General features: G+C 41.5%; 1 protein-coding gene across 4 annotated transcripts in view; it reads left to right on the forward strand.

The window, feature by feature from the left end:
- The window catches only part of LOC126868167 (discoidin domain-containing receptor 2), a 221670-nt gene that overhangs the window by 33327 nt on the left and 173861 nt on the right, over positions 1 to 14482 (forward strand). For all 4 annotated transcript variants that reach the window (XM_050623356.1, XM_050623383.1, XM_050623362.1 and 1 more), the window contains one exon: positions 13510 to 13576. The gene's annotated coding sequence lies outside the window, so the exon portion shown is untranslated. The remainder of the gene's footprint in view (positions 1 to 13509; positions 13577 to 14482) is intronic.

Consider the following 14482-nt stretch of genomic DNA (forward strand, 5'->3'; position numbering starts at 1 on the left):
AGAGTTATTGCTTTATTCCGGCTCAACGCTTCGAAAGTTTTCGCGGAGCTGAGCTAGCTCGTTACCCAGCCAATTTTGCGGCTCGAGCGAAAACCGACGGAGTGTGAAGCTCGACTAAAGTATTCGCGGAAAACAAATAGCGTAAGGCAAATGGCGAAGAGTTCCGTTATTTTTCACCGTTGTCGACCAAGTCAAACAGATTCACCGACTCCTGCAACAACTACCGGTTTTATTCCAGAGCTTTTTCCCCCTTTCTGACCCCTCTGCTCCGCCTCTTTTTTATTTAATTCAACGACCGTAGAATTTCACGTTTGAGCGCGAGATGAGAAACGAAAGGTGAAAAGTTGCCATTCGATTGTCGGATACGCGAAAAGTTTGGGAAATAGTTTTCCATTGATTTACCGCTGCGCGTCTCCTTCCTCTCCGCTCCATCTGCTCTACATAGATCCCATAGTTAACGCGAAATTCGAAACTCGTGATTCGTCGTCGTCGAAATGAAATATTATCGGGACAATGGTGGGTGTTCTGTAATTGTTCGTCGTAATGTTTCATCCCTGTCGTGATGGTCGGGACATGGTCAAGAGTTCATTAATCGCAAATCGTCGACGTTTAAGTAACGACGGAAAAGGGTGAAGTACAACTGGCAGCGAGCCACTGTGATTTTAACAGAATCAAGATTTTCGTTGACTTTTTATCGTCGTCCCTCTATATCATCGCGTTTCCGATCGTAGCGGGTCAAGTTCGTTAACATAAAGGAATTCAAGGATGCTGTGAATGAATTCGCTCTAACGACCGGGCAGGGAGTGTCACTTACCGGAAACGACGGCGGCCGAATCGATAGCGTGCGGTTCGAGTACTTCGTGAGATCTTTCATAACATTAGGCGAGCCGAGCACTCGGCAAACGACACTTCTCGATCGTTTCAAGATCTGCCAGCCACTGTTGCTGCCATACTTTACTCGATCTTGAAGCAACTAGGACGCGAGAGAAAAAAATCAAGTTTAAAGATCGGACCGATAATCACCAGATTGCGAACAATGAAGTGTGAAATTTTTCTGTTTTCTCTTCAGAAATTCTTCAGCGAAGTGTAGCGATTAAAGAAGTAGGGTAAAGTAAAATGTAAGATAGTGTGATAATGAGGATAAGACGAGGAAAGAATATATTTGAGAAAATCGATACAGAACTCTTGCCCGCGTGTCTTTGTATGAACTTGCAGTTCTACTTCTGACCATATTCATAAAGGGAATACAGAATGAAACGCTTAAATCCGTTACAAGAAACTTTATTCCTTTTCATTATACGAGGAATCACATAGAATATCTACATCGAATTATCGATGTAACAATTTTCTCTGAATATCAAATACCTTTTTCTTCTTGAAGAAGATAACATTGTTCTTTGCTTAAATAATATTTCCAATATCTATGTAACTATATCTAACATATTATCATATACTTAAAAATCTATTGTACGTATTATCAGTGATAAGATCTACTTCTCTCTCTCTTTTTTCCAAAATCTTTATTTGTCCACCGATAATAATAATTCATCGCCTCATCGTTCGTCACCCTTAAGACTTTCCCCCATTACGTCTTCATGAACATGGGGAAACAGATTCATCACAGAGACAGTTCATTCGTGGAAACGAACGTGCGCAGATCGCATTGTAGCACCTCCGCCGTAAAGTTTATTAGATTGAAACTCGCAGTCACGACGAAGCAGTATACATGGATGTTTTATCGGTAACAGGCTCTCATACACGTTCCTGTCTTTTGAGCACAGTCGGTGCTTTAATGGCGTCCTGAGCCACGCTTTCGAGGTATTTATACGCGCATCAAACCGACTGTGCAAGCTCAAAGCGCAGTCTGCGCGATCTCAAATACCTCTGGACTCTTTCATTCGCTCCTCCTCGAAAAGCCATCCAAGTGAGACGACGCTGTAACGAGTGCACAAACCAATCCCCTTTTTTACCTCCTCGCTCCTTCTGATGCACCCTTCCTTTTGCTTTTCGACTTTCCGTCGTCGTCTCAGCCATTTATTTTTCCCTCGTTCTCGACGATTCATGTGTTCACGCATGCCGACGAACTTTCTTCGTATTCTGGTTCGCGCGTTTTCCATCGTCTACGATGCAAACGAGTCGCCTAAGACCGATTTACATTTCCATTAGTTGGCTGGTCTCGCGTCGATAAATCTGGTCACTTTTCTTGTAGGTGCTAGCTGCACCCGAGACACAACGAAACGCACACGTTCTCTCTGTTTGTCTGCCGTTGCGGTACCGATGGCCAGACCTAATTTCATTAACGGCGGTTTACGACGCGTTCGCCGTGAAAATCTCTATGCAAACCGAGTTACGCCCGCCTCTTCCATTTATGCTTTCGTACACCGTTTGAAATATTCGATTGTGAATAGAAAAACCAGCTATACGAATTGTTTGATTCATTGAAACGATTGTTTCTTTTTTTGTGCTAATTCTTTTAACACGTTCCGTAGCTACGGGGAAACAAGTGTTTCGTAGAATTTTAAATCCGAGAGTGAAAACGTTACATTGGAATATTTAATCGGCAAATGAAATAATATTTTATACGGAAATCTTACTTCGATATTCTCTTGAATTTGCTGTGAATTTTATTTGAATACTTTATAGCGAGGATCGTAAATCACAGGTGCTTTACTTGGAATACTGTTAGAGAGTGTCATAGTAGTGAGATCTATGCACCGCTTCTTATGCAAGATGTAAGACCAGTAATTAACAATAGCGTATCGCGCTGTACTTTCTAGGCATTGTCATCACACACGTCACGCGTTGTGTAAAGTCATAAATCTATTCTCATTCAACTATAATAGCTATGGACTGCAATATGTGTTAACCCTTTGACATAGAATGTTTCTAATAGTTACTTGAGCGATCGTTAGCTATTTAGCATCGTGTTAACGCATGGCATTATAAGGAAAAGAGTTAAAATTAATAGCAAAGCAGACTATAGATTTTTACGCTTCATGTTTTTATGGACACGACTAAAGAGATGGAACTTAAGCAAAGATTCGTTTTACATATTAAAAATTACAACGAGTACTCTGCTTTGAATATTTTATATATCACTAATTGTATTATTGTATTTACTGCTTTTCTGTATTTTAAAATTTTAGCCATATAATTTAGAAGCCATCTAAATTATTTCTTTCCTAACAAATCTAATACACGGCTCACCTAACTATTACAATACATCGTATTTCTAATTCATAAAACGTGAAACTACGAATTGTTTCACATTCTAATGAAATAAATATCCAGGTTAGCGTTCTCGTAGAAGGAAATTGAATAATAATTCCATGGGAAATTTAGGAGAGCATTGGGAAGATAGAGAGAGATAGGAGGCATCGAGAGAAAAGGATGCTCGTCGGGCATAAACTGGAGAACGATGTTGCGAAGTCGTAAATCACTCTCTTAACGAAAATCTTTGTTGCAATTTATGCGAGGCGAGCCGGTAAATCATTTCGCGAACCGATGGGGCAATTTATAACAATTAAGTGCGCGGCTCCGCCGTGACTGCTCCGAGGCAGCGCGAAGGAGCTTTTCTCGTTGAGAAAAGGAGGCTGTAGCTGGCTCTGCGCGTGAGAACCGTAATAAGTCTTAATAAGTACGCCGGTAGCGGCACACGCTTTGAGAAAGCCGTGCGGTCGTGTTCCTTCTTTTCCCTTTGCTCCTTTTCTCTACGCTCCATCCTCTATTGAGGCCAGAGTATTGACTCGGTTGCATTCTTTCGCGGCGATAAAAAAAAAACTCGGAACGTCAATTATTCTATGAAAGCTTAATTACACTCGGTACCCTCGTTTTTATTAAATATTTGACTCGGTTCGTTGAGATAGGAGTAGAATCTGGATGTTGAGCTTAAAATGTGATTGCTCTTTTAAACAATCCTTGTTCCTTCTTGCAAGAGACATTCTATTTTAGTCGTTAATACTACATAATAACGATGGCTTCTCTTCGGAGTAAAGTTTCAAGTTTCAAAGTAAAGATCAATAGTTTGAGATCGACATCATTTTGTAAGGTAAGCTTATGTTTTCAAAGACATTCAACGATGACAGTGTAGAAGCCGTTATTTTTATCGCGATAAATGTCTTTTCATTCACAGCGTAACAGTGTCTTTTCATCCCTTATACATAGTCGATGATTATCTTTACGTTTTTTGAGTCTTGTCGTTTGTTGTCGACTCGACATCACTTTGAGCAACTTTCAACGATTGGACCAAGTATTAGATGTAGGTTAAGCAGACGAACAACACATTGGGGCGAGGGATGAACGAATTCATAGGATAACGGGTCAGGTGAAGCTTAATCTCAAAGATCTCTGACATGAATCTCGAGGTGGAGATTTATTGCCTCGTAATATACGAGCAGCTAGTCGAGTCCAGTAATGTTACCCACCACGAGAATTATGCTCTGTCGAGACATGAGATTTTGGACTCTCACCCCTGTAAGTTTTCATATCTCTGTGATAGGAAACCATAGAATCAGTAGTACGATCGCTATCGAACGATCTATTAATCCATGAGCAATAGGAGAAGTCCGTACACAAAATCGTAGGTATATTATAGTTGTGTCCATAATTAATTTAAGGAATTTCAAAATCATTTGACAATTACTTTTTTTCATATTGTATATTATACTTTTATTACTGTATATTAATAATAATGGAAGCACTCTAAGCAAATAATAAATTTCTTTTACAAATTAAAAAGTTGTAGGATCCGAAATCTATACAATTTTGTAGAGATTTCCTCTAACAAGCCTTTCGTGTCTTCACAGGCACGTCACCCTGGTTACACCCTATTTTCTTCACCCTTTTTTTCGTCCTTGGCTCTAACGATTAGTATGCCTGTTGAGAAACCGCTCTTGATTATCATATTCCCATTGAAGACGATTTCGGTTGGATTCCAGTAATTTGCCGGTGCACCGCGAGGAATATTCATTAAGCGAGATACGGGGAACGCGATAAAAATTCTAGAAATTTAGCCAGTCCAACGTTTCTTGATTTTTCCGCCGGCCGGAAGCTCTTTATTTGATCTTAACGCATATCCTGCTCGTTAAGATGCAGACGGGCGAAGGAGGAGTGTGAGTCACTGGTTCGTTGAGTCACCAGCCAGCCGCCGTGCCGGTGCGCCGAAATTCCGGATGCGCCAATTACGCAGCCCGATAATGAAACGAGCTTTTGCCAAAAAGTGCATCGCCCCAATAATGGTCACTTACTGTCAGGTCAGCCTATTGTATTATTGTCAACCTTTGTATTAACACTTGGTAATAACAATAGTTTCGTCGCTAATGGAACGGTATGTACACATCTGATTGTTCCTTTCACTACTGACAACATAAAAAAAATTATTTTCGCAGTCATTATAAAAGAATTTAATTTTCTTCCTTATTAGAGAATTATTTATAAAAGATCGACGTATTAAGAGATTTCGATCGATCGACTGCGAGATTTTGGTATAAATTTTGTAGTTTTTAAATATCAACGAAACACACTGACAAATTCATTCAGTTCACGCAGTGACGATGTAACGTCTAGCTCGTTTCCCAGGGACGAACTTTGAAAATCGATTTTTGCAAAGCCAGCGTAATTACAATGACGGATCCAATTAGAGCGAACGAGGCTCTGGGTGTCGCGTAAGTGCACCGAGAATTCGCTAAAAGTGAGTATTCTCGTCAGGTATTCTGATTGGAATATCTAATCAGGAGTCTATGAGGACCCCGGAGACGAGACCGCCAATTTGAACCGGTGCCAGCGCTTTCTGCGTGACATTGGTCTCGTTGGCAAACGTCGAGCTCGGCTGAGTCGAATTGAAACTTGAACATTCGTCTAGCGTTTCCTTTTTTCCCCCCTTTTCTTTCACTAAAAAAACTCAAATTGCTGATCCTCCAAGTTTACCTGCAAGTATATGTTTTCGCACGATGCAACGAAATTTTAGTTAATACCCTAATGACTGAACTTTTGCTGGTTGAATTCACTTATCCGAATATGAGCTCCTATTATGGGCGGTGAAAAATAATAGGGAGAATTGACGAGATCCTATTATACGGACTCCAATTATAGAGTCTGTGTGATCGTCGACAAGCTCAGCTACATATATGAACTTGCACTGTACTGATGATTTTGACTGTACGTGGAATCGAGATGCGACGAACGATAGAGCTGTAATTACAGATAGCGGGGAAACGTATGCCTGCGTTGTAACATGATGTAAAAGTCACCGATACTTCTGTTCACCCCCGTTATATTGCACACCCTCGACCGCGTCTAGACGCTTCGTGCAGTCGAGTGTTATCGTGAGTGGTAGATACGGCATGTGGAGCGAATGACTCAACGGTTTGTACAGCTCGTGTGTTGTATGCTGTTACGTGTCCCAGACACGTTTTGCAACATTCTGCAATCTAGGGTGACATATTGCTCGGCAACGCGAAAAAACCGTGCTCTACCTTTGTACGACTGGAAGGGACGTCAGCGGTAGCTTTGCTCCTACTAGAAAGTCAAGAAAACCTACACATCGTGGTATGACTTGTTCACGGGTGCTACGTTTGACACGTTCACTGCGGATTTCATTTTCATCTTCCACGATGCTCTGTGCTAACAAATAGTTTTCGTACAATACCTATCTGTATATCGTAAAATTTTAAAAGTGTGTTTTACACGAATTTTATGAATTCAGTGAAATTTAGTAGATTTTTTCATCATCTTCCATATTCAATCTTTATTTGTAATGCAGGAGGAATCATCGTTAACACGAAGCTTGAATATCTCGTTTTATATAAATAAATTACAGGAACATTTTTACCCCTATGTGACGACTGTTATACATTTACTTGAGAAGTAAAATAGTTCATATAGTTTGATAGAATAATAAGTGTAATTTAAAAATGGATTGGAAAATTCTCGTCGAAAGACGTGATATTGATATTATTGTACCTTAAAGATAGTACTTTAACGTTAACATTTAAAATTCACTGGTTAAACCAGTATGTGGAAAATGAGGTGTTTCGTCGTTACCTTTGCTAATACTATCGATCGCAATGCGTTGCCGATTGCTGCGCAAGATACAGTAGCGATTGAATCTAAATAACGATACAGAGTCTACCATATGCTCCTGTTTCGTACAGGATGAATATTCTGATGTAGCGGGCTGTCAGGTTTAGCACACAATCAAGCATTATCAGGTACGGTCAGACGGTAATTAATGGCTCGGCCTGGTCAAACAGTAATCAATAATCAATGGTCACTCATAATCAGGTCAATGGTACGAAGCCACATCACTTAGATCGGATCTAAACGTCATATCAAATTCAAAGGTAAACATCGGTATATACCGAACGGCTGGTCACCGTATGTTCTGTTAGCCGAAGTCCAAATACAATGTGCATCCGTGAATGAATCCCTTTAATTATTTTATCCCTTCTCGCGGACGATATTCATTTAAAAAGGAACGATTCGTATTAACGATAATTCGTAAAACGATAATATAGGATATTCATCAAATGCAAATGCAAATGTATGTTGGTGACGATGTGCCTTTAAGAATTTTCAAAGATAGTTCGACGATATTTTGAGTTGGAAGGATTTATGGTAGATGCTTAGACCGTACGTACCTGGTCAGTGAGAGTGCGAATGGAATTGTGTAAATGCTCAACGATAACTATACCTACTATCTCGAAGACACATTGCTGTCAGATATCGAAAGATTGATTGTTAGGCACGAGAGAGTTTAAGTACAGCAAGTAATCCCAGGTTACGTTGTCTTAACACTAAAACTAACCAAATGACTCGTATTAAATTCTTCGTTTTTGCTATACTTTTAATTAACAATATATAACATACGTAAATACATATTAAAAATCGATCATTCTTGTGCTATAGAATAGAAATATTATTCGTGAAAGAACTATCTCCATAGTAAAAAAGATGAAGGTGCTTTCTGATTCGAGGACTACGAAGAACATCAGGCAATTGATCTCACAACTTGAAAAAATATTTGAGTGACCCACGCAGTAATTTGGCAATAAAATTTTCTTTGCCGAATAAAAATTTCTAGCGTAGATATTTTTTCAGTTGAAACAGAGAATTCGCATCAAAGAAACAAACGCCACTTTATGGGGAAGTAAAGAGGAGGAGGATGAGACTGGAAGCTTGGAAGTGGAGGCAACAACGATTAAGGTTACACCTCGACCTCTAACCTCAGCTCCACGTTCGCGTGGAATCTCTTCTGGCAATAGCAGCCTCGAGTCGAAGCTTCCTTGCTCGTTCGCGAATACGTAGAGCTGCGAGTCTCGTGCAGCCAGTGCAGAAGCTATTACTCGACGAAAACTTACTTTTCTCGGGGAAATTACTTTCACGAAGTATCTTATTTCGTCGGCGACGCGAGGAGAACGGCGCGGCGTCGTTGCTTTCCCATTTTCGAGATTTCACCGCCGAAGGAGCGGCCGGCAGGATCACGGAAATGCGCCTGCGCCATTAAGCGTATTTTCGGGTGGCTTAGGCTTCATGCTCATAGATCAAGACAGCTAGAAACAGAGTAGGCTTCCAATTGAATGGGGTCGATCGTTTACTCGCGTGGACAACATCGTTCAACCAAATTAAATAAAGTTTCCAGTAGGATAAATACAACGAGTGATACCCTAATTGTTTGGAGGGGTTGGTTTTATGAAGGGTCTCTCGGGATACGAACGTTTTGATTATATTTGAAAATAGGGGAACTATGATTGATACCTTTATGCGGATGAATTTTCTATTTATCAATGACATATGGATGGATGTTAATTTTTGTGCAATTTTCGTGAAACGTTTACAACACGCTTATACGATGTCAAAAATATCATTTCAGCGTTTAACAGATACGTTTACAGTTTACACAAGCCAAATTTTATAGTTTCCCGATTCGAATCGGGCAGATATTATCGAGCGATAAACGCTGTTATTACCAATTTCGAGAAATCCTTCCTCCGTTGCAACGCTCTCATCCCCATCGGTCGGTCTTTTGTGAATTCTTCAACATATCGAGCCTGTAATCCGATATCGACAAATCCGGTTAAAACGAAAACAGTCACTTAATACATCAAGTGGAACAGGCTGAACATTTGTTGAGCTCTCTGCAAATCCTGGAATCCATATCGTTGGTAGGTCGCTGTACCAGCAACAACGGGACGAAATTTCGCTGCAACTTTTCGCTATACCATGCCAAGGTTTTTCTTAATATCATAGAAACGGACTTTAATCGGATAACGTCGAAATAGCTACGGGATTAAAGAACAAATCGATTGGATTTTCATAATTCTTTTAGAGAAAAGAAAGAAAGCAAAGAAAGAAAAAGAAAGAGACATACTTAATTATTAAGGATCTTAAAATAAAACGCGCATTTCACTTCGACCGGAATATTCACGGAAATTACCACGGAAATAGGCAAAATAGAATCTCTTGCGCGAGGTAAGCCAGAATGTGGGTTAGGAAGCTCTAATCAGAATACATTGAATTATACGGTTATCGTGGCCACGCATAACGTTGCATAATGCGAAGCATTCGATCAATTATGCGACGATATTTGTGCTTAATTATGCAAGTAAGCCAGGCATTCTCGCGCCGTTATCGGCAATCACTTTTCGGCCCCGATATTCGCGCGGATTACAGATTCCTAATCACCGATGCCGTTTGTCCAACTTCGCACGATCCGATCGCGATAATTAACGAACCGTTACAGGCGAAATGATTTTCACGTTTGAATTATTCTTCCGTTAATTCCATTCCAACCGCTAATGCTTCCATCTTCTATTGAAATCGGACGAGAGAGGCGCGCGTCCGATCGCGCTAATAACACGCCGTATCCTTTTCGATTTCTCTTCCGACTGTTCCTCATTTGGTTCTTATCTACTCGCGGACGCTTCTGGCCCCGAGGCAAAGAATTTGCAGTTTTAATTATTACTCTCAATACTTCACCGGGTTCCGCGAAAAATTAGATTTCCGGCCGGAATGGTTTCAGCCTCCGCCCGGGGATTACCGCTCGTAATTCAACTTGACGGGCGTCAGCGGAGCTCGATACGGAAAGGAATCACGTTTAATTCTTAAATTTGCCTGATAATCCAGTTACCGTGGACTTCATAGTCTCGATCGATCGGATTCGATTCGATTCCCGGTCACTGGACACGCTGCTTTCGATATCGATGGCGAACAGTATGTACGTGCGAATGAAACAAGATGGAAAAACCAGTGGATTCGCTTAGTGAGAGGGATGAGAGCGTAAAAGAGAAAATCTAGAGTGGCAGTTAACAAGAAGATAACAGGAACACGCGTGCTCGGGGATGAAAGAGGCAAAAAGCGTCTGCTTGAGATCGTGGCACGCGACCACTTGCATTTCATCCCTTTGCCCCTTCGTTGCTCGTCTCACCCTGGCTCCCTGACTATCACTCAACGTCTTAACCCTTTCGTAACGAGTAGACGGTACGCGTGTCAGCGTCTACCAACGAAGAAGCTTTCTACCAGTGTCTTCTTCTTAGCGCTGGTTAACCTTTCGTCTCTTCCATCTGTTTATTTCTCTCCGTAAGAGCCGTCTCTCGGTTCTTCATCCTCGTCTTTGTCTTTCCATTGGTCGTCGTGATTTCGCTCCCAAGATCTCTCGTGTTCTCGCGACCAACGTTATGTCTGAGATCTTTATGACTCGACGTAAAGGCAAACGACCTCGTCGTCACTCTCTCTGGCTATTCGGCCGGAAAGAGAGGCCGAAAGGCGGAGGACCGCGTGAAAGAGGAAACGCTAGTCGGCGAAGGAAATAAAGCATTTCGCGAGGCGACTGAATGCAGAAGGAAAGGGACAGAGGGGATGGGCGCATAATTTTCGTTTCTTCCGCGGCCGTATTTCGCGGAGACAATGCCGCCTGGGAACCGCAATCCTGGATGCAACCGACCCAGAAAACACGTCTGGGATTACTGTACAACGATAGCTTGCTTTTCTACCATGCCTATTTGTCTCTGCGGCTACGCGTCCACACTTTCGTCCGGCAATGGCTGTACGGGGGAACTGAACTACGTGAAACAAAAGTGCGAGATGGTTTCTTTTTCGTGGTACGGAGAGACATAGAGAGAAAGAGAGAGAGAGAGAGAAGAAAGTTAAGGACAAGCGATTAGACATAGCCGGCAGACGTTACCGTGAGAGCGTGATTCTGGATTGGACGGGCAGATTAAGTTCTTCTATGTATATACTTTGTGATTATCCCGTGAAATCATGGTTGGAGACGATTAGTGTTTTTATAGCCATAATATTGTCATTAAAATACTGCGTATACGAACGTTCGCGTCTTAAACGAGTTTAAAGTGGAATTTCTTATGATGAAAAGAAGTTAATAATGTCTAGGAAATGGGAATTGGAAAGATCTAAATTATGTATCGTACTTAAAAATGTATTTTATTATGTAACCGGAATTTCTACTTTGTTGTTTATGTTAGGTGGCTGGATTAACCTGTGATTAAAGATAGATTAAGTCTACCTGTAATTTCCAGGAACTACCGATTTAATTTGACGTTGATAGTCGTGCCAGATGTAGACCTCGATCGTACAGTATCTACTCTGTTACGACAGTGAACGTTCGAACTCACAGTGCATTTGCCTCGATCGAATATCTGGGTGGTTCGTTTTAATTAACATCACGTCTCTACGTAATAGTGAAAAATGAAATATTCCGTTAATTGAACGATTCGAAATAGGAAGAGGTAAGATAAACGTCGTTCAAAGCACGTCAACCTCTAACCGACGTTCACATATCGATTCCCTATGGAATCTCTTTGGCGGAGATTGCCTGGATCGTCCGGTTGAATGCGCGGGAACCGAACTACGGAAGATGGGAAACTTCCGAATGCGGACGGGGTCCAGGTCGAAGTTTCTTGTTAAATTTGTAAGGCTAGAAACTTTTTCTATTATTAAATTCGCGACGTAGGTTATCTAGCGACCCCCTTAACTCTTATTCCGATAGAAGCTGGAAGCCAATCGCGTTATTCCGCGAATTAAACGCGATCCATCGACATATTCCACGGTGGTATTCGGAAAACTGGAAAAGTTGCTCCTGCAGCGCGGAAAACTTTGTATAGAAGCTAGATATTCTCAATAATAATAAGAAATGATTGTTAACGATAAATTATTGTTATTACCTTTGTTCTATCGGGTCGTTGAGAAAGTTCGTAGCGTTCCTGAAAATCGATACTTGCAACTTCTATCGAATAATGAAATACTGGTAACTCAGAATTGGTCAATATAAAGGGAACTATCTTGAACGAAATAACGTCAGAAATCATGCTAGGAGCTTAGCTGCAGCTTTACAAGTACTTTCGAAAAAAACTTTTACAAATCTTCTTAAAACATTTTTTACAAACATCTTTACAATTTCACAAAAGATCGAATATGTTGAGGCTTACTCAAGATCGATAAAAGTATGTTAAACTAAAAACTACTTCAAAAAATTTATTTCTTAAAAGATCGAAATATTATTTAAATCACGGAACTATTTGAAAAGGTACTGAAATTATTATTCAACGAAGTGCTAATCTTGTGGAAATATATTGTCTTAAAATTTTTCTTTCATTTCTAAGAACTTCCAGTACTATAAAACAATGTACGTATATATATATAATGCTGGTATAATAAGAAATAGGAAAATATAAGAATCTCCATGTTTCTCTGCCACGATATTTCAATACGAATAAGATCCGTGGCATTCGGCGCTGAGTTCGCGGAACTAACCTCGCAATGTAACGCCGTGTCATCGAATGAATTCGTTATTAGACTAAATAACTCTCCAGCGAACCGAAGGGACAGACAAGCGAATAGACGAAGCCATCCACAAAGTTACTCGATGAATCCGCTAGGAATAGTTTGTCAGTGTCTTCGTCAAATTTCCAACCAGTCGCGATACAATCTCGCTCCCGTTTTCGCATTAAATCAGACGTAGGTTGGTACGCGAGCGTATTTGCACGACCTCGCCGCGCGGTTCTGTGCCGTCGCATCTCGCGACGTCTACGAATTCCTTAAGCGAAATATTATACAGGAAAGCAGCCATGGTACAGGCGGATATGCGCGCCAGGCCTGTGTTTTATTGCCGGCACGCTTGGATAAATATGCGGACGCTTCCACCACGACCTCCTACTCGGCCGTAAAAATGATAAAGAAGGGTATCGGCTGGCCGATCGGACTGAGATGTAGAAATACATACGGAAACGCGCTGTCGCGAACGCGGCTACCTCTTCCGCCCGTCCTCGAATCAATATTGAATCCTTTTCCACTGTCACGACCGATTTCAAACTTCTTATCGCGTCGTTTCTGCCGCGAATCGTTTTCCCCGCGCTTGTACTTATAGGCAATTTTGCACACGATCGTCGAGATATCGAATTTATCTATTCGAGTAGTAGGAAGCATAGATCTTTACACGGAACAGCTTCGAGCTTACTAGAATTAACTTATCGCTTCTGATTTCACGTGTGCTTGCAGGCTTTCCAATCGCAGACGAAGATGCAGTGAAACGTTGGACGCGCCGAGACACATCCCCCCACGATCGGTGAGTACTTTTTTCTATCCAATCGTGTCTTTTCATTCGTATTACCTTTAAGTCGCGAACCCACCGCGTTGGAATGCGATTGGCTGTCTCAATCGGAATCGAGTTCGAACGGTAATATCGTTGGCGGTGGCTTAAAAATTTCTAAGCCCCCGGAACCGAAGATTCGTGGCTTCCTACGAAAAGTGCCCAAAACTTTCCCGGCACGAGACGTTCTCGACCGCGATGATTTCCAAGCGTGGAATATTATTCGGTCGAGCGAGCTGATCGGCCCACCGGCTGCACAGGGCGTCTCTCATGAATTTCATAAAGTTTCATCCGTCCTGTACATTGGAAGTTTCACGAGGCCCGTGAAAATTGGCGCCTTTCGACGCTCGCCTAAAGCTCCGTCCAAATCGAAATCTAAGCTGCGGCATCAATATACGGCGGCTCGTACTATAAATCCTGGTCGCTTTTCTCGCTGGGAAATGGGGTTACGAGATGCGGCTGCTGCGACCGACCAATCCAATCAAGTTACCTGAGAGACTTATGACAGGAATTTCATAAAACGAGGAAGAAAGGGCAGCTTTAGGCAACGACGAACGACTACGATAATTCAGACGATTTTCAGCTTTTTACTATATCCCCATCTTATTTCTTGTTCATCAGCATTTAAACTATATTCTTAATCGATTTTCAAAGGTTTTATCAACGCGACCACTCCATTACTCGGTCAATGATATCAACTTTGTGCCCCGGTATAGTTCCAGCTACCAAGAACACCCGTTTCATCGAATCTATTAATTTAATTTCAAACGCGACCGGGCTTTAAACGTCGCTAGTCATCGTACGTCCATCTGTGTCTGTCCTGAGCTCCGTGTAAAATTCATTCCCCCTTTATAACAATAACGACCCTCCGTTCTCTGCGTT

Source organism: Bombus huntii, chromosome 1, assembly GCF_024542735.1.
Source record: "Bombus huntii isolate Logan2020A chromosome 1, iyBomHunt1.1, whole genome shotgun sequence".
NCBI classification, from domain to species: domain Eukaryota; kingdom Metazoa; phylum Arthropoda; class Insecta; order Hymenoptera; family Apidae; genus Bombus; species Bombus huntii.